General features: G+C 36.0%; 1 protein-coding gene and 1 pseudogene across 4 annotated transcripts in view; both read left to right on the top strand.

Moving 5' to 3' along the window:
* MACROD2 (mono-ADP ribosylhydrolase 2) overlaps positions 1–21,320 on the top strand; it is a 2,131,323-nt gene that overhangs the window by 771,196 nt on the left and 1,338,807 nt on the right. The window lies entirely within an intron of this gene.
* Positions 19,679–20,178, top strand: LOC116461519 (small ribosomal subunit protein eS10-like; annotated as a pseudogene).

Raw genomic sequence — 21,320 nt, 5'->3', positions numbered from 1 at the left:
ATTTTATTTTTCTCAGCATATTCTATGAAGTGTTTTTTTTTCATCTCTTGAACTGAGTTTGAAATTTGAGAATGAAAATGGTTGGTTTTTGGAATTTTAGGAGAGTATTTTAAAAGTCAGTTTCCTGAAAGCTGTTTTGGCAAACATGTATAAAAGACAAAATATAATTAACACAGAATAATTTCAAAAAATATTATCCAAGGTAAAAGATGTCTAAAGCCTGAATAAAGAGTATTAAAACACTCCTTCTGATCATAAGGAACAACTTTGGTGATATAAAAAAGCTGTTTCTATTTGGTGATCGCCTTATACTTCAAGGGGGTCTAATCAATCCTTTTTGAAACCAACGTCTTCAATGTCCCCTACTCTATCTAAAACCAAAAAAGGTAAAATGAAAATTCATCTCACCCACTAGTCTCCAGCCTCTTCCCCTCCATTATTTTTCCCCTCATTGAAATGTAAGTGAGTGAGGGCTGGAACTGATTCTCCTCTGTCAGTGCCTAGAACAGTACTTAGCAAATATAGATATTTGACACATTTTGAATGAACAAATGCACACATACGTGAATAAATGAATTTACCAATTTCTTTGAGTTTGTTATTTCTGCAAATTATATATTTATGTATATGTATATATCAACATATAATCTATAGATTATATATTCTTTACATAAAATATCTACTCAAGCCATTTCCAAATAATTTTAAACACCACAAATAAAATTAAAAGAGAAATAATGACATAAAAAAATTCACAAGAAACCTTAATGTAGAGTACGCTATTGGAAAACAAAAGGGAAAATACTAATACTTTAATCAAAATAGAAAATAATAGAAATAGATTTCTGCTAAGTATAATTAATAAAAATTTTAAAAGTTCCACATCACTAATTAATAAAAATACACAAGTGGAATTAATAGGAGATACCATTTTCATACTTAAAATATTTGTAAAATCTTTAAATCATAATGTTCAATTCCATAGAGGAATGATGAAGTAGGTATATCAAGTGAAATATGTACCATCATATGTTGATGGCTGTTAGGACTTTAAATTGTTATAGCATTTGGAGGAAATAATTTAGCAGTGTGAATCAATAGTTTCAAAAATAATCTTACTGTTGCTCTCATAATTTTACTTCTAGAAATCTAGTATGAGAAATTATGATACAAATATACAATGGAATACTATGCAACTATAAACAAAAGAATGAAAAATCTCTTATAAGTACTGATCTAGAAATAACTGTATATTAAGTGGAGAAAGCAAAATATGTATGATGCTACCTTTTTTGGCAAAAAAGAACGGAATAATCACATATATTCATCTTCACCTATATACTGAAAGGTAAAATATAAAAGATTATATATATTAATAACAATGTTACCTGTGGGGTAGATGAGGTGGAAGTGGATAAATAAGACCATGGATGGGAGCAAGATTTTTCACTGTCTACACTTTGTTTGTATAAAAACAACTTATAAGACAAACAAATGTATTATCTACTCAAAAATTAAATATTAAAAAACTATTAATAGAAAAAAGTGGGATTTGTAGAAATGCATGTTTTCAGGTTGAAGGGAGGAAAAATATATACATGCTTTTGTTTGTGGGATGTTGTCATAATTATGTTTGGGTTAAAAGAAAATTAGAAATATACACAAATACTTATTGGAAGCTAGCTATATACATTACGCTGTTTTTTTACATTGACTGAGTATTGGAAGCATTCCAAATACTTTGATAGATTCACATAATAAAAGACCATTGAAGCTAAAATGATGTTGTAAAATAATACGTAAAATGATATTAAATATATGGAAATGCATTCATGGTATATTAAGGTAGGGAATGGATGGGAAAGCAAATGAGATGATTGTATGTAAAGTAGGAATCTATATTTATAAAGTAAAAATTTTCAAAGCATGCATACAAGCTTATGTGCACATATAGAGAAAGAACTGGAAGGATATTCACCTATTAATGATCGTGCTTTTCTCAGGGTAGGGGGATGATGGGTATGTTTCCTATTATCTTTATTCTTTAAAGTTCTTCAAATAAATACTTTATGAAACAAAAACCAAAATTCCTCCACTTATTAAAGGCTTAGAATGGGCTATTTATTATATTAAGTATTTTGATCGTAGTCTCTTAAATTTCTTAAAATCACACAAGATAGGTCTTATGAACCATTTTACAGATGGAAAATCTGAGGCTCAGAGAGATTGAGTAATTTACTCAACACTGCACAACTAGTGTAAGATGCAAAATTCAAACCCTGGTCTGTCTGCCTCCAATGCTATTTCTCTATCACCCTACTAAATAATTCAACAAAAAACCCTGCTTGCAATTGGAAAACATTTTTCCTACTAGTTTTCTTTTTAAGTGGCAAATCTTTGCCTTAGTTATCAGAACTTATGTTTTTGTGGAGTGTGCTAAAGAATTCCCTGATAGTAATTTAAATTAAACTATCTTGCATATGTGAATTATTTCATGTTTTTTTTACAGTAGATAAAATATGCTAATTTGTGTAAATGGTCTTCTGGGTACAGATGCTTACACTGAAAGCAAGCTTATCTTAAAAGCTGCTTGTCTTTCATTTGAGGCTTCTTTTATATGCATAGTTTATTTTTCTAATGCTGTCTCAATGTAGGAATAATTTTAAGGAAGTATTTGTGGCTAAATGAAAGATTAAAAAAAAACCAGGTCTCTTGGCTTTGGTAAATATTAATGAGCTCATAGAAAATCTTGTTATTGAAGTGGGCCCTCTTTTGAGAGTTTTCTGCCATCTTGGCCCTTTGTGGGCCCTTCCCCTTTGTTGGGGATTAGCATACTGGGTTGTGTGTGCTATTGTGAGTTTTGCTTCAGCTCCTTTGTGTGTGCTGACAGAAGGCTCACCTTGATCTATTACCAGAATAGTCTAGGCATCTTAATATTATATTGGATTTCTATGAGAAAAAAGCAAATCATTCAGAAATAATTAATCTGACTTATTCATTTAAAAGCTTTACCACAAAATGGACAGTGTTCATTTCGGTCATTTATATATTGTCATAATTAACAAAGTGAAGTCCAACGTTTATTAATTTTCAAGTGAGGAGAAGTTCAGAATTTGAATTATTTATATCAATATTCACACATATATTATATGTGCAAAATTATTACAGCAAATATACAACTTGATTTAGGCACTCTGTTTTCCTTTAGACCATGTATCATGTTCACTTGCCTACAGATTTCTAAAAATTATTTTTAGTTTCATAAGCAGTAATATTTTTTAATTGTGTTAAGAACTTGGAGAAGGTAATGTTGGCGCTATTATTACCAGATTGGTCATCCTCTAAAAACAGTGTTGTGAGGTTGGTGTTAGATATAAATTGTGAATGATGATTAAGTATATTTACTGATTTCATTCTACTATATGCAATCCAGAAATATGAGAATAGGTATACTTAACTCGTTAGGTAATTTTATGAAATATATTTGCTGATATCATTCTACTGTATACAATCCTGACATTATGTAAGAAGAAAAAAGGCAATTCCACTATTGACAGGATATAGGAATGATAAAAATTACTTAAAATAAATTTTGAAAAATTAAATTTCCCATGCATATTTTAACTTCTCCATTAGTCCAACAGGTTGTATGATGCTTATAAGGGAATTATTTGGCAAAGAAACATTTTCTTTTTAAGAATGCAGTATATGAGTATAGTCACAAGGGGTCATAAATTCACACCCAGTTTTTTTAAAATGAGCCCATTGGATTAAAAAAATCAGAAAAACTAAAGCAGTTGTTTGAAAACATTTTTTAGGCAAGAAAAAAATGCATTAAGCAATTTCAAGAGTTATTACTGTCATCGTACACTTCTTCATCTACTTTCATAGAAGTTCAATATACCAGACATTTTTACCGTCATGAAGAGAGAAAAATGATAGTTCAGGAATATAACAAGAGTATTTGGAAACACAGATAGAAGTGTCATTAGCCCACTATTAAGTCTGTACTGGAAAACTTTCTTTAAATTTTGTGCTCAATCATTTGAATAAAGGATTTAAGTCCTTTTATAAAAACTATTTTTGGAAGAAATTTTATAAGAATTTTTATCAGAGCCAATTTCGAGCTGACGTTGTTGCTGGTAATATTCAGTTGTTGATAAACGGAGTGTGAATCCCGAGAGAAACCACTTCAATAGTTTCAGAAAGAAGGAGACAATTTCTGAAAATGATTTCCTAATCTGAGAAGCAGAGCTTTCTGCTGAGAAAAGTTTTAATTTTAAGAACTGCAGAAATATGGAGTCGTGGTCACATATAGCCATTTCTCCATAGTTGTATTTGTGGTGAGTTAGAAAATAGATACCTAATAAAGGTCTGGAAATGCAAACAGAGTCAAATTTAGGTTTGATTATTATTAATAGTTTTGAGAGAAAGAGAGAGAGAATAGTACTTAATATAAACTATCATTATGTTACTTCTAAGTATGTTCCTTTCAATTCAGCTGTACTAGTAAAATTTTACTTTTTTTTTAAATAAGGGTTAAAATCGTGGTTGAAATCTGAAGCATAGACGTGATATATTGCTTTCGTATGCTAAGGTTCCTAGCCCTGGACACTAATTCTAGGAAAAATATTGAAAAGAGGAAAAGAGCTCTCAAATATTAAAACTGCACCATAAAGTTCAAAAGTAATATAAACTTTATTTTAAAAGCTTGACTGGTATTAAAAAAGCCTATAATAAAACTCAAATGTATTTTTTTAAAATATAGCTAATTTCTTCAATGAAATTCAATATGATCTGAATTTTTACTTAGACACAGCTTTCCAATAACATATTGTGGTAGTAAGAATGCTGGTCCTTCCAAGATGTCCACACCCTAATCTCTGGAACCTGTGAATATTACCTTACATGGCTAGAGGGATGTTATATAGTTGTGATGAAAGTGAAGGACCTTAAGATGAGGAGATTATCCTAGATTATTTGGTTGGGCCCAATCTAATCATGTAAGTCCTTAAAAGCAGAGAACCTTGCTATGATTTAATCAGACAGAGATGTGCCTGAAAAAAAGACACAGAGATACAACAGTGCTGGCTTTGAAGATGAAGGAAGATGACCACAAGTCAAGGATTATGGGCAGACTCTAGTAACTAGAAAAGACAAGAAAATGGATTCTTCCCAAATGTCCCAGTTAACACTTAGTCCAGTGAGACCTGTGTTGGACTTATGTCATACAGAACACCAAAATAATAAATTTGTGTAGTTTAAGCCACTAAATTTGTGTTGATTTGTTACAAGAGCAATAGAAAATTAATACATGCTATAGTAGGTTGAATAATGTCCTTCCTTATATGTCCATATCCTAATCCCCAGAACCTGTGAATGTTTCCTTAAATGGCAAAATGGACTTTGCAGGTGTGATTAAGGACTTTCAGATGGGGAGATTATCTTGAATTGTCTAGGTAGAACTGGATGCAGTCTTAACAGTCTTTATAATAGAGACACAAGGATTGTCCAAGTCAGAGGACAGGGTGATAAGCTGATGGGAGCAGAGACTGAACTTTGAAGATGGAAGTAGGGGCCAAGAAAAATAGGCAGACACCAGAAGCTGAAAATTCAAGGAAATAGATGCTGTTTTCGGAGCCTCCAGAAAAAAAATCAGCTTGACCACACTTCAAGTTTAGATCATTCGAACAGTGTTTGGACTTCTGACTTCCAGAGCAATATGATAATAAATTCGTGTTGTTTTAACTGATTACATTTGTTGAAATTTGTTACAGCAGCCAGAGTACACTAATAGAGACACGTTTATGATATAAAGTGAGGTGTGTACATGCAAGAGGCTGCATGGGCATAGGGTGGATTTTTGATTCTTCGAATAGAAATTTTGCTAGTAAGATCATAGAAGCTATGTTTTCAGGTAAAACCCAGTTTACTTTAAAAAATGTTTTAATTGACAGATAAAATTGTATGTATTTACCATGTACAACATATTGTTTGGAAGTATATGTACCTTGTGGAATGACTAAATCTAGCTAATTAAGATATATATTATCTTACGTAATTATCATGTTTGTGGTGAGAACACTTTACATACACTGTCTTAGCTTTTTTTCAAGTATTTACATCTGTATTAAGTGAATTTAACTTTAAAAACTTAAAATGTAGTAGCTTGTTAGAAAATGGCAGTCATAGTTCACATCTGTAATTTCACACATTGAGTAGGCCCCTCCCACATCAGCTTTGGATCTTACCATATAACTTACTTTGGCTGATAGAACAGTGTCAAAAATGGCTCAAGCAAAGGCTTAAGAAGTGCTTTTGCATTCGACTTGCTCTTTCTTGTCCCTGAGACCCATTTTCACTGTCTGAAGAAACCTGAGTTAGCCTTTCAGAAGATGAGATACCTTGTAGAGAGGTCCCAGCTAAGGCCCCTAACATGTGAGAGTTTTGCCGTCGTAGACCATCAAACCCCAGCCAAACTGGTACAGACTGGAATAACTACTTACTCAACCCCCGAAATCAGAAGTAAGAAATGTTTGTTTTTTTCAGCCACTAAGTTTCGAGATGATGTGTTTCTCAGCAATAGATCACCACTGGAGTGCACTTATTTTCTCAGGCCCTCAGGCCGTAGGGTACATTTCAGACATGACTGTTCCTCCGGCAATCATAAGGAGTAGCATTAGCTATCCTATGGTAGATTTCTTCTGAATCATTTGTTGCCTTTGGTTTTTCAGGGAGCTAGGCTAGAAATTGGACTAGGGACTTCCTGGGCATCCTGAAACTACTGAAATTGAGTACCTTGACTTGTACTTTTCAGAACCAATTTTTAAAAATCTTTATCCTCCAAAATACATCCGACTAAAAAAATCAGGTTAGAAATATTTTTGTAAAGTATTTTACCCTTTGAATAGATTCTGAATGAAAAGGAGAATGTACTTCTTGCTGAATGTCTGTATTTGTATAGGCCTATATGAGTATGGTAGAAGTGAGGTTGTCTAAGCAGCCACCTAACATGTTTTAATGCTGTGGAATATCATGGCTGATGCGTGTCCTGCAGAGGCAGTGTTACAGCACCGAGGGCATGCCTCAGAACATTTCCCTCGGTATTCCAACATGTTCAGAGATGGGTATCATAGTGGTGAAGGCTATGGCTGTGGATATAGACTTTCAGCCATCCAATTCTGGTTCCACTTTTTACTAGGTCATTTACTTCACCAAAGGGGGACAATAATTGTACTTATTCATAGGGTTGTTATGAGGCTTTAATGAGTTAATGTACAACATTTGTAGGAGTTGCTGGCCGGTTATTAGTGCTCAATAAATGCCTCTCATTGTATGTACCAGGTGATTTTACCCCCACCCAGAGTCTGCCTTGCTGTAGCTGTGCTACTGTCCTATGTTGGAGAGGAGGTGTGTTACCTTATTGGGACCCTTCAGTCAGGTGGTTGAAGTCAGAGCTTTGTAGAAAAGAAACTAAAGATCCATTTGCTGCTGATGAAAACTTACTACCAGAAAATTTCCTGAAAAATTAAAGAATATGGAAGCAGTCCCTCCTGGTCTCTCAGAGAGCTGTATATTAATCTCTAGGGCTCTGAAGGAACAGTTTGAAGACACCTTGGCCAGATAACCTCTGAAGTCCCCACACTCTGCTCCAGTGCTGCTCTCAAATTACCACCTCATGGAGACTCCTCTCATATTAGGAAGCTGATATTTATTTCCATGGAAAACAACAAAGTTAACTGACTTCTTTGGGAATGGAAAGAATGACAATGTTCCCTTCACCATGAACTCAATCAACTAAAATAACCATTCAGGCCTCCCAGCTACTTTCAACTTTTCACTACCAGGAATTTCCCTTTACTCTTGACAGAGGAACTCCTGCAGTTATCTTCTGCTGTGACCGCTCATGTTTGCAGGCGAATATATTCTCCTTCAGAGGAGCTGACATAAAAGAATTTTAAATCAAAATGGGATTTAATATCACTTGTTATTAAAATACATTTCTGGTGCCTGTTTTAAGGGCTTATTTTCTTGCCAAATAGTTTAGTGTAAAAGGAGAGAAAATAAGTAAATCTTATACTATCTAAGGTTAAAAAATTTATGTTTTGTGACCATGATGTTTGCATTGAGAAAGGTTATGTGTGTATCTGTGTCTGTGTGTATAGCCTGTAACGTGTAAGGATATGATAGAAACTATATCACCCATGCATTTCATTCTACTGCCTTAGCTATTTGATAAATAACTGTATCTCTTATGGCCTAATGTAAAATAATGAATCAAATTTTCCCAGTGCTGAAACTAGTCGAGGGCATTTGGGAATACTTTTCAAACCATTAATGCATTAATGTATTGCTACCTATGTGTCCCGAAAGGGTTACTGTAGGTTTCAAAAAGGGTCTAATTTACTAGCTAATGGTATTTTATTCATAAGAGTCACTTGGCTTTGTGGAATCGAATTTCATCTTTCTGCTTTTGGGTTAATTCAATTGAATTTCCAGCAAACTACATTGTTTCATTCTAATTGCAGTCAGTCCCTCATCTTACAAACCATTGTGTTCCAAAAGCTCATTTGTTATTTGGTTATTTGGAACTTAGAGGTACTTTTCGATAGAAAAATTAAAGCTACAAATGTTGGGTGTGTTCCCAGAATAGCCCACAGAAGCCAACTTAACCCATCATATGCCCGGTCCTCATGCTGCTATCCAACTAAACCAACATGAATAGCAGTGCCTATAAAGGTAGCATGCTTTGCCAGATTCAAGTTGGGAGTCCCAGAGCTCATTCTTCTATAGCAGCCCTGTCAGTAGGAGTGAGGACTTTCCTGTCTTCATTCCTCCAACCTCAAAAGAAGCAAAGTGAGAACACAGCCCAGCCATAAACCATTAACAGTGACTGTGATTGTGTGGGCCAGGGGTTGGGGTTAGAATTACTCAGGGACAGGGGACTATGTAATAGAGCTTAAGCATCAAGATAGAGGCAGAGGAGAATGAAGAGTCGCAATTGTTTGTAAGTTGTCAGGATGTAGTGAGGTCTTAGAATGAGGAGTAGAAAGATTGAAAACTAGGTGACTGGGTGAGTGAAGACCTGAAACTAGATTAGATTTAAAGGCTTCGTCAACCCTCTCTTCCCCTTTACAATTTCAGAGTCAGCTACAGATTCAAGTTCACCTAAGTAGGGTTGCTTGGTAAAGAGCAGGCATTTCACTCACTAGAAGCCTTTATAAGAAATAGCTCATTTTTTTCTGCCATTCTTTTTGCCCCTGAGGCTCTTGCTTGGGTGGAAGGAGGGAGGCCAAGGGAGAATCTCAGGAGAGTATGGGAGCAGATTAGGGAGGTATGAGAGAGGTTCTCAGGCAGAGACAAAAAAAGGATCTCAATCTTGGCGTGCCTCTGCTCCTATCTCTGTTGTTATAATGGGAAGAGTTTGAAGGTCAAATGGAAGAGAAAGTGAACTTCTAGAAGAAGGGATGTTAGTAGAGGAGCCTCTCCTGCATGTCTACTAGGACAGTATCCACATGTAATAAAGTCAGACCAACATGGTCTTTCTGGATTTGGCTTTTCTGACAGTTTCCTGAGAATTGTCTCTGGAGGAAAGGATGCAGTTCTCAAATGTTTCTTTGGAGGCAGGCATATACCTGTCTAAGGAAACCATTATAATCTTAGAAATGAGCTTTTGTACCAGATGTACCACATATACAAGATTCTCATAGGAGGATCCTTGATGAGCCTTTCCTTCTCCTGTCTTGAGTGCTCTTCTCCCCTCATTTAACCCAGTTAGTTCCTACACGCCCCTTAGCATGCCCATGTCATGTGCTCATGAAAACCTTTCCTGAACATGTTTCCCATTCAGGCTAGGCCAGACCCTGAAATAAAAGCACACTCACAGCATATTTTGCTGCTGCTTTTCATTATTTTTACTCTCTGTCACAATTTGAAGTATATAACTCATTGGGGAACTCCTTGTTAAATGGTTGTCTTCCCCTTCAAGAAACCATCTCCATCAAGACAGAGACTATGAATTAACCACTGTATCCAGTGCCTAGTTCAGTGCCTAACACTTAGTAGGTCTTTGTAAATATTTGTCATGAACTATCAAGAAGCAGAAATTTTGTATCTTAACATATCTTTGTAGGGAGGTCACCTTTAATGCATACCTTTGACGATTAAGAAACCTAAGTAGTGCACAGAGAAGATGTAGAGAACTGTTAAATAAAATAAATTGACTTAAATATATCATTGCTTAGTATAAGGGTGGACTCTAGGAAGCCTTTTTATCTCGAGAAATTTGCCTACTTCTATGTCAAAATTGTATTAGTACCTATGAACTTTCCAAACTAGTTAATGCTATTTTGAGTTGAATTGGCTTTAGAAATTCTAAAGTGGAGAGCTGCCCTTCGCTTAAGCAGACTACAGTTCTTAGGCAGGAGGCAGGAATGGCCCTGAGGAACAGTCAGCATCTCTGCCATCCATGCACCGTGGTGGTCTAGAGCAACTGAGAAAACCAGATGCTTCCATAGAACCCACAGGTGTAGACATTAACAGTGGGACACTGTGGATCTTTGTGTTGATTTCAGCCACCCACCCAAGTCATTAATTTATAGGAGTTTATGCCCTTCACAAAGGAAATGTTTTTGCTAACAAATCTCTTATGATTTCATCTGTCTTTTCCTCTTTGTATTTTGTCTCATACAAACAATAGTTAACATAGTGACACAAACACCACTAAAACACTTCAGTATTTTTCTTAGGACTTATTCATTTTACCTGGAAGGAAATTGCCGTATAACCCATGCCATTAGAAAATTAAAAATGCAGCCATTTCTGCAGCTTGTACGTCATATGCTATGTAATGAAAACGTGCCTAGCCTCCTACTCCCTTGTATTTGCCAACAGAACTTAAGTTCTGTCTGGGCTGCACTCACACATTCTTAGTGCCAGGGAGATGATTGGATATAAATTACAAAGCTTGTATTTCCTAATCTACTAAAAAGAAAGGGAAAAACAGAAAAGGAAGGAAAAAAAGGAAGGAAAAAAAGAAAAGGAAGGAAGGAAGGAAGGATCTCTAAGAGCATATCACCAGAAGCTTAGAGAGATGATATTTTAACTGTAGAAAATTCTCAAAGATTAATCTACTGTATCATGATTCTTTGAACTTCAAAGTATACCCCCAAAATATAATATGTGAACAGATGAGTACCATTGCATATTTCAGTCAAAACTAAAAACAATAGTCTGTAACTGAATACGTAACTTAGAAAATATCAATACAAATTTTAATCTAAATGATCTGTTTATTCCTTTCTCAAATAATGACTTCATTTTAGTAATATGAGAATGTTTTATTTACTCATATAGGCATACATAAATAGATTTTAAGCATTATTTGTGATGAGGCATAAACATGAATCTTCTAATAGAAAGTGGTACCTTGGGGTAAATTTTAGTAGGGAAAGATTTCACTTATGTGAGCTATCCAAGTGATCAAATTCATGGAAACAGAAGGTAGAATGGTAATTACCAGGGGCTAGGAGGAGGGAGAAAAGAAGAGTTGTTTAATGTGTACATAGTTTCAGATCTGTGGGAGGACAATGTTCTGGAGATCTGTTTACAAAAATATGAGTATACTTAACACTTCTGAACTACACACTTCCAAATGCTCAAGATGGTAAATTTTATGTTGTGTTTTTTAATCACAATTTTAAAAAAGAAAAGAAATATTCATAAGAAACTTGAATATTCTTCTAGTTTTGGAAATTATCCGTATTGTTTAGCCTCTTAATTGTATATCCTACAGAAATCTAGATTTAGAATACAAAATTATTATATGTATTTTATTATATAAACTCATTTGGGATGTTAAAAAAACAAATGATTTAGAAACACTATAAAATTATAGACAGTTTGTATTCACTTTTTCAGTTAGTTAAAACAGTGTTGATGTGTCTCTGAATATTAAGTCATGTTTCATAAAAATGTTAATCTTCAATAATTTACATTTATTAAAATAATAGAGTAAAACATGTTATTTACGATCATCAAAAGTTGGAGTGTTCTAACCAATTATTATTATTTATTGTTATTATTATTATTATTAGTTTGAGACAGGATCTCACTTTGTCGTCCCAGCTGGAGTGCAGCGGCACAATCTGCTCACTGCAACCTCTGCCTCCTGGGTGCAAGTGATCTGCTCACCTTAGCCTCCTGAGTAACTGGGACTACAGGTGCATGCCACCATACCCAAATAATTTTTGTGTTTTTTGTAGAGATGGGGTTTCACCATGTTGCCCAGGCTGGTGTTGAACTCCTGGGCTCAAGTGATCTACCCAACTCGGCCTTCCAAAGTGCTGGGATTACGAGTGTGAGCCACCACGTCTGGCCCTAACCAATTATTTTAATTAATATAAATAATCAGAGTATAACAAAATACACAAAAACTGGTTATGTTATCTTTATAAAATATGTTTTATAAATAAATAACAAATAACTAATCTGGTTGGTGATAAATATATCTGCTTTTACTTATTCCTCTCCATTTTAGTATTGTAATTTTTTAGCATTCTATACTAGACCCCATGTACAGTTGAAGTTTTGTTTGTTTCCCCCATCAGGCTTTTAATTAAAGAATAATAAGATCTTATATTCTTATAGATCTTATATCGCTTATATAACTAAAGAGTGCGTTCAACCAAACTTTAACTGAACTTTACTTGTTTCATACTGGTGGAAATAAGCACAATGTGAATAACACCTGAGACTGTCACTGGGGGAGAGCACTCAGGAGCCCGGCCCTCCCTGGGCTTCCTTACCGGCCTCCCAGCCCCACCCTTGACCTGTGCCATCCTTAATGTGAACTCCCATTACACCTTACCTAATCTCTCAAATGGCACCTATCAGATCTTCTCTTTTATTCTTGAGTATTCAGTTTCTCCCTTTTTTTTTTTTTGATCTTTCTAACTGACATGTTTACAGCCATTTAAGGCACACAGCACATGTACACATGTAACTTCCCTCAAATCCATGTGCTTCTTCCATTACTTTGTCTCTTTTCTCCCTCGCATAGCAAAACTGATCTGTAGCAATTACTGACCGACATCCTTAATCTAGCAGACAGGTTTTAGTCTAGTTTTTTATTGTCCAGATGATGTGGCATAATCAACAATGTCGAACTTCAGGGGCAAACAATTCTGAAGTTAAATAACGCACTGCCTAGTTCTTGTACCTGTAAGTTCGCTCCACCCTTGGGCTCTGCCCTGCTGTCTCTATTTCTTCTGGAACTCAATGGCTAGACAGGTGTGTCCTTCTCATGGGAAGAGCAGAAGCACAAGAGGGCAATTGGAAATGCTCAGATCCTACATGCCATCAATTTTTCCTTTTTCTTTTGGCTACAACAAGTCACTTGAACAAAAGAAACTATACTCCACTGATTTTTATGGGTGAAACTGCAAAGTCACACAGTAAAGAATGTGGATGTATGAAGAGGGGAAGAATTGGGGCCAAGAACATAATCTACCATAGTAATCTTACCTACCTTTGGAGTAGCAATGAGTACTATAGGCCTTTGCCTTCTTTAGGAAATACCCTCTTCCTGTGGCTTCCATAATGAAACATTGTCTTGATTTTCCTCCCATCCTTCTGGCCCCCTTTGTTTACTTTCCTTTGCTGGTCCAGCTTTCTCAAGACCTGGTACCACCATCTTGTCATCTTTTTTTTTTTTTTTTTAAAATGTGGCCTCTCTACTTAGTGTTATTCGTGATTCTGGAACTCATTGCCATCCAAATAAAGCTGAATCAGAGATGCTTAAATTGTTCCCTTAGTTTCAAAACCATATATTTAATTATCTATTTTATATTTCTTCCAAGATGTTTCAAAGACACCTCAGACTCAACTTAAGCCTAAATTCAAATTTAAAACATTTATAATTATCCCCTCTTGTACCCCCAGACTTCTTCAGTGCTCCCTAGCTCAGTGAATCCTACTACATCCATTGAATTATAGAAGCCAAAAAAAAAATAATAAGACTCATCCTCAACACTTCTTTTCTCATTAAGCTCTATTGATTTTATTGCCTAAATAGCTCTGGAATGTACTTGCTTCTTTCTGTCACTGTGGTTTCTCCCTAGTCTAATCCACCATTCTCTCTCACCTGTAGCATTGTATTATCTTCTGAACCTCATCTCCTTTTGCCCCCATCTGATCTGTTCTCTGCATTGGAGCCAGAAAGATCTTATTGAAAAGCACATCTAATAATGTCTCCTTCTTTTTAAAATACTTCAAAGGCTTCCCATTGAATGGATAGAGGTAAAATGCTTGACAGACCTATATGCATTTTTGTTCCTATCTCATGCCATGCTTAACCGTATTACTTTGCAGTTCAGCAAAAAACATATCATGAGACACAGATTTTGTAGGGCATTTATTTGGAATATGAAGCCAGGAAGTAGGAGTGAGGGAATAAGGAGAATGAGGAAAAAACGAAATAACACAAGCAAAAGCCATTGTAAGAGTGCATTATTGAGTTTGCCTCTCTAGGGAATGGTGGTCTGATTTCACAGGACATCTAGAAAGTTTGCAGATTAGGACCCATAATTATATGCCTGAAGAATAGGCACCTAGCTGCATATATCCACTGGCTCCCCATTGTTTGAGGGTTGCACTCACTTGTGTTTAACTCCCCTGCATTTCAGAGCCAGACACATGCACATCCCCCTGTCTTTGCCTAGTTAACTCCTATTTATTTTTCTGATCCCACCTCATTCCTGTGACAGAAAACCCCTGCCTCTAAATGAAGCAGGTTCTTCCAGTTTTCTCAAGACCATGTGCCTCTAGTACACACCATATATATCTTCTTTGCAGTGCTGATTGCTGTGATGAGTTTGCATTTTTTAATGATTATTTCATTAAAATCTTTCTGCCCTCTGGACTGCAAGCTTGAGAAGACCAAGGTTCACGTCAGCTTTTGATTTTCATTGCCTTACCAGCACCCAACCTAGGACCGGGTGCATAAAATATGTTCAATATATTTTCAACAAATGTGTAAGTGTAGGTGTGTGTGTATTAATATGTGTGTGCATGCATGTATATTTATAAAGGGAAACTTTGAATTTTTAGAGCTTAGATTACTATCAATATCTAAAAAGGTTATCATTTTTAATTCAAATTTCATATTCTATTTTTACTTATTGCTTTCTTCTGGTGCTTACATAGTTGAATTATACCAGAGGCATCTGTTCAAAAAAAGTCATATGGAGAAAAAACAGAGAACTCTTGCTTTACATTATCTTGATTTATCTGACTGCTTGTAGTATTGGTGGCGCTTTTCTGAAGAAAGTTATCACTATGCAGTTGCTTTAATAAAACAGAGATTTTGAGTTAAAATGGGTAATATCAGACCATAAAAGACAATCCTTTACAATCCTGCCTTATTCAGTAGAAGTCACATTCGTTAGTGTTGAGCAATTTGAGGACGTAGGTACTTACAGATATATATATATATCCATTCCCTAAAACACCATGTCCAAATTTTTGTTTCACAAACTGGGAACTGCGACTTGATAACAGGAAATATATGGCAAAAATAGATGAGTGTTCAGTCTCTGGGGTTTTATGCTGATATAAAATAATAACAACCAAAATGGGAATGGAGAGGCAGATGGAAATCAACATAAATTATTTTTAATGAAGTAAAATATTTCCATAAAAGTAAGCTACCAATTGGAAGTTATCACTATTTAATAAATGTTTTTTGTATTTCTAGTTACCATGTTGTATGCCAGATGATCCAGCATTAATTCAACGAATAATATGGTACCCTTGGCAAATAGAATGGTCATCATGGAGATGGACATAGTGTCCACCTTCACCGGGATGGTTGTTATTGCTTTATTTAAAAATGCAGTTATTTTCTCCGAAAACATCTATACAGATCTATCATGTCCTGAACTTTTTCTAATTTCTCGGAAGAGAAGCCAAAGTAGCATGCATCTAATTCAGTCTCAGACCTCAGCTTCCAAGAGATGTTATTAACTGTGGTGAAAGGATTAGTAAAATAGTAAATGGATTATGAGATAGTTGTGTCTGTGTCAATTAGTGGTTGCTGTCAATTACTAGTTGCTTATATTCACTTTCTCTCATTTAGGGAGTGTGGAGAGTAGGATATTAAATGTCTGGTGGGCACAGAGTCTCTTTTCATATGGTAGTTGTCTTAGTTATACACGGGGCTATAAACTGAAAATGGTGTGTAACCCTTTAATTGAAGACTCTGGGGTCCTAAAATAATTTCCTCAAGAACGCTCTGGCCCATAGATTAAACATTTTGAAAAATATTTTCTTTGATTTATTGCATGTTTGAAATCAGATAATATCTGTCACTCCAGGATCTATAAACTCTTGCATGTGGGTTATTTTTAGGTAAAGTGATTTTTTTTTTTTTTTTTTTTTGAGGAATACCAAGGGGATAGTGGATTTCCATGAACTTAAAGAGCACAGTTTTTGTTAAGCTGAATACCCAACTTGAACAAATTTTCTATTTTTTTGTTTTTGCTTATTGACAGATGTGCCATGAAGGTGTTTTTAAGGTCTCATGACCCTAAAAATGGCTTATGATAAGCAAAAGCAATGTCAGCTTTGTCCTGAGGGGATCTTGATTCACTTATCAGCTGAAAACAGCTGAGCAATCAAAGCACAGGTTCTTCCTTGGTGGAAGTGGCAACTCTAGTTCAGAATCTTCCAATCTGAATCTAAGATCATCCTTAGAAATTAGGGTTGGTGGAGAAACCAGAGTGATGTGTGCTGGAGCCAATACTCCATCAGAGTGTGAGAGTCCACTCTTTCCTGTTGCTTTCCCCACTCAGGCCTTGGGCTATTTTAGATGAGGTCACCTTAGCCATGTTCTCACCACTCCAGCTTTGGGCCATCTCTGATGAGTTCACCTCAGCCATGTTCTCATCATTCCTCCTCTGGGGCATTTCGGATGAGGTTACCATGGTGGGCACATTTCTTGCCTCATGTACTTTAGAATGCCACATATGCTTTTAAAATCAGAGACAAGTGCCTAACAACTTCTTATTTATATGTTTTTAGGTTAGATGTAAAATGACCTGAGAATTGCAGCCCTCATGAGCATTGGCTATGTGAATTTTTGATTAATAAAGTCTAGTAAATTCATTGACTTTATAGCCTTATCTACCAAGAAAAGAGAACTTAGTTTTTGAAAGGATTAATTAGCTTGCTTTTGAGAGGGTCAAAATTTAGTAGAAGGTGTGTCAAATGAACATTATTGCTGAAGTAAGTCTGAAAAATTCAAAACTGTTGATGGTGAGAACTGAAGTGTTTATTATATTACCCTGGGTACTTTTCTATGTCTTTCCCTTTGGAGGAAAACATAGTTCTAAGAATCTAGGAGGCCTGTGGATGTATGAAATTAAGAGGAAATAAATATTCTATCAATAGGAAGAACCTCAGAAAAACCCAAATTGTCCATATTCTGAACATAACATTTGTTGTATGTGTTATACCCAATTTAGTTGCTTTTGTTTATCTGAGATTTCTGTAGCTTTCAAAACTGATCTCTTAAGATTTACTAGTAACGTGAGTTATTAAGGGGGGCAAAATTTAATTAATTCATTCTGTTTTCTAAATACTTTCCCTTATCCTTGCCTCTCTCATGCAATCCTTCATTGTTTCTCTCCCATTTATTTTACAAGAAAATAAAAAATCTTACTGAGATTTTTAGGCCTCACATGATTTGGCATCTCCAGTGACCAGAAACATCTCCTGTCTCACCATTGCTTACTAAATTCCATGGCTTCCATCAGTTCCTAAATTATGTCAAGCTTTTTTTTCGTGTCTGGATCTTGCTTTCTGTTCCCTCTTTCTAGGTTACTTTTTATGTAAGTGACTCCTTCTTCTGGTCTGAGCTTAATCATATCCCCTCCTCAGAATAGTATTGTCTGACCACCTTTCTTTTTTTTTTTTTTTTTTTTGAGACAGAGTCTCGCTCTGTCACCCAGGCTGGAGTTCAGTGGCGCAATCTCGGCTCACTGCAAGTTCCGCCTCCCGGGTTCACGCCATTCTCCTGCCTCAGCCTCTCTGAGTAGCTGGGACTACAGGCGCCCGCCACCACGCCCGGCTAATTTTTTATATTTTTTAGTAGAGACGGGGTTTCACCGTGATCTCGATCTCCTGACCTCGTGATTCGCCCGCCTCGGCCTCCCAAAGTGCTGGGATTACAAGCGTGAGCCACCGCGCCCGGCCCCACCTTTCTAAATTCAACATTTCATCTTATTTTTCTCACAGCATCTGTTTATTGTCTTCATTGCATTTGACATAATTTATGGTTTGTAAAAATGTGTTGGCTTTTCTCCATAGGTCGTGAGCTTCATGACAGTGGGAACCTTATGTATCCTGATTATTAATTATATCCGTGGTACTAATAGTTTGACATATGGGAGGTTATCACAAAAATTATAATGGATGAATTTCAGCTGTAAATTGGAAGCTTGTCAAGCCTCTTCATGGTTAGTGACTGACTTGTTTTCCTCAATCTTGATCTAATGAGGCTTTAGACCACTGCTCCTAGCTTTATGAAAACATTTCTAACAAATACAATGAGAACAAAAAAAGACAATGTTTAAATTCTGAATCTTGACAATGTTATACTCTTTTATAAGTGATACGGTTTGGCTCTGTGTCCCCACTCAGATATCACCTTGAATTGTAATAATCCCCACGTGTCAAGGGTGGGACCAGGTGGAGATAATGTTTCCCCCATACTGTTCTTGTGATAGTGAGTGAGTCCTTATGAGATCTGATGGTCTTTTTTTTTTTTTTTTGAGACGGAGTCTCGCTCTGTCGCCCAGGTTGGAGTGCAGTGACGCAATCTCGGCTCACTGCAAGCTCCGCCTCGTGGGTTCACGCTGTTCTCCGAGTACCCGGCTAATTTTTTGTTGTTGTATTTTTAGTAGAGACGAGGTTTCACCGTGGTCTCGATCTCCTGGATCTGATGGTCTTATAAGGGGCTTCCCCCTTGGCTCTTTTCTCATTCTTCTCTCTCCTGCCACCATGTGAAGATTGACATGTTTGCTTCCCTTTCCACCATGATTGTAAGTTTCCTGAGGCCTCCCCAGCCACGCAGAAGTCAATTAAACTTCTTTCCATTATAAAGTACCCAGTCTCAGATATTTCTTCATAGCTGCATGAGAATGGACTAATATAATAAGTGTATTGCAAAAGATGACATTTTTGAATTAAATATCTGAAAGAAAATAAAGGTATCTTGTAGAGTTTGGTTTCCTTCATTTGTTGTCCTAACATAATAGAAATAAAGAAGTAATACAAAGTTTTAGGAAAACTTAGCAAATGAATAATACAGTTATGATTTTAAAAGGAAATCACTTTCAGTAACAGTAAATTAAAATCTTAATTATTATATTTCACTTCTCTATAGCAAATTGAAAAACGAAACAAGCACTGTGAGACAAATTAGAAATTCAGTCATAATACTCTCAAATGTACTAAGGAATTTAGGAGAGTAAATTTCATTTACTTTCAAAAGATTAAAAAGTACAACTTTGGACAATAACGTTATTTTTCTTAGGTAGGCATTAAAGAAAATAGATCCAATATGTTTCTTTTAGAAGACTGTATCTAGGCCCTGGCCCCGGACCCTACAGCCATCAAGATGTTGATGCCTAAGAAGAACCAGATTGCCATTTATGGCAATCCTTTTTAAGGAGGGAGTCATGGTGGCCAAGAAGGACATCCACGTGCCTAAGCACCTGGAGCTGGCAGACAAGAATGCATCCAACCTTCCTGTCATGAAGGCCATTCAGACTCTCAAGTCCCGAGGCTATATGAAGGCACAGTTTGCCTGGAGAAATTTCCACTGGTACCTTCCCAATGAGGGTATCCAGTATCTCCGTGATAACCTTCATCTGCCCCCGGAGATTGTGCCTGCCACTGTATGCCGTAGCCATCCAGGGACTGGCAGGCCTCGGCCTAAAGGTCTGAAGGGTGAATGACCTCCAAGACTCACAAGAGGGGAAGCCGACAGAGATACCTACAGACGGAGTGCTGTGCCCCCTGGTGCCGACAAGAAAGCCGAGGCTGGGGCTCGGTCAGCAACTGAATTCCAGTTTTAGAGGTGGATTTGGTTGTGGACATGGTCGGCCACCTCAATAAAATTGGAGAGGGTTATTTTGCATTGTATAAACTTAACAGCCAAAAAAGCTTAAAAAAAAAAAAAGAAAAAATCTAAACTTCACTGATTTCAGATTTATTAAAAAATAATAAACACAGGTAATTTCCATTTTCTAGTGTCTACTTTGCTGGGTATTTCTTTTGTTTAACCAGAAGATCACTTGTGCCACTAGATTTATATAATATTAAGTGTTACTCACTTCAGTATTTGTAATGTCATTATCCATTTTAGGATAATTTCAACATTTGTTTATTCTGGAAAGCAGAAGTAATCTGCATTCAGATACAATGGCAATTCCATGCCCAGAATGCTTCCCTGAGCTTCACGGCTTATTAAAGCATGCAGTCCTGTATTTCCACAGCCATACTAAGTAGCTGGATTCAGGCCTGTGAATTTGGTAATGCTCAGTACATTTCAAAACGTGGACTGGGATTGAATATTTAGGTAAGATTGACTTAAAGATAATTAGTTCATATATTATAACAGATGCTTTAAAGGAGTTTGTGACTGAGCAAGTCCACTGGGGGACCCATGCACTGTACAGCATTTTAATAGCTTCCCATGGAGCTGGTTTTTATCCAACTAGGCTTTAGTGTGCTGCCATCTCCTTGTGTGGAGAGGATCTGAGTCTCACTGTGGATCCTATCATTGGAATTACTCTAAGAATATCATAGAAAATACTGAGGATCTCATTAGGATTTCAGTATCAGAGATACTTGTTCTCATCCTTAGATAAGTACTATTAAGGTAGTTCTTATTAGGTAAACACTGCAAATCTTGAAATTGATCATTTTTTTCTCTCTTTCGGTTGGCTTCTATAACTCTAAGAAACAAATCTAGGGGCCCACTTATAATTGCAGTATTTCATGGCATGTAGCTCTGTATAAATCCACCTATGCTCTCCATCTTTCTCTCCTTTTCTTTATCTCCTTTTTCAAGTTCATATTCAATTCATTGTATCTTGCTTAATTATATGCTTTCTGTTAAGGTGACTTGAGTGCCTTTTTGAAGTGAGATAGATTATTAATTCATTAATTACTGTATAGATTGCTTTTCTGGCTCATTATAATTTTCAAGTCATTAGCACAACAGGAGAATTTATAAGGTATTTTTGATATGCCAT

This window comes from Hylobates moloch, unplaced genomic scaffold, assembly GCF_009828535.3.
Source record: "Hylobates moloch isolate HMO894 unplaced genomic scaffold, HMol_V3 SCAFFOLD_21, whole genome shotgun sequence".
In the NCBI taxonomy this organism is placed as follows: Eukaryota; Metazoa; Chordata; class Mammalia; order Primates; family Hylobatidae; genus Hylobates; species Hylobates moloch.
The sequence above is the reverse complement of the archived record's forward strand: the minus strand, read 5'-3'. Positions and strand labels throughout refer to the sequence as shown.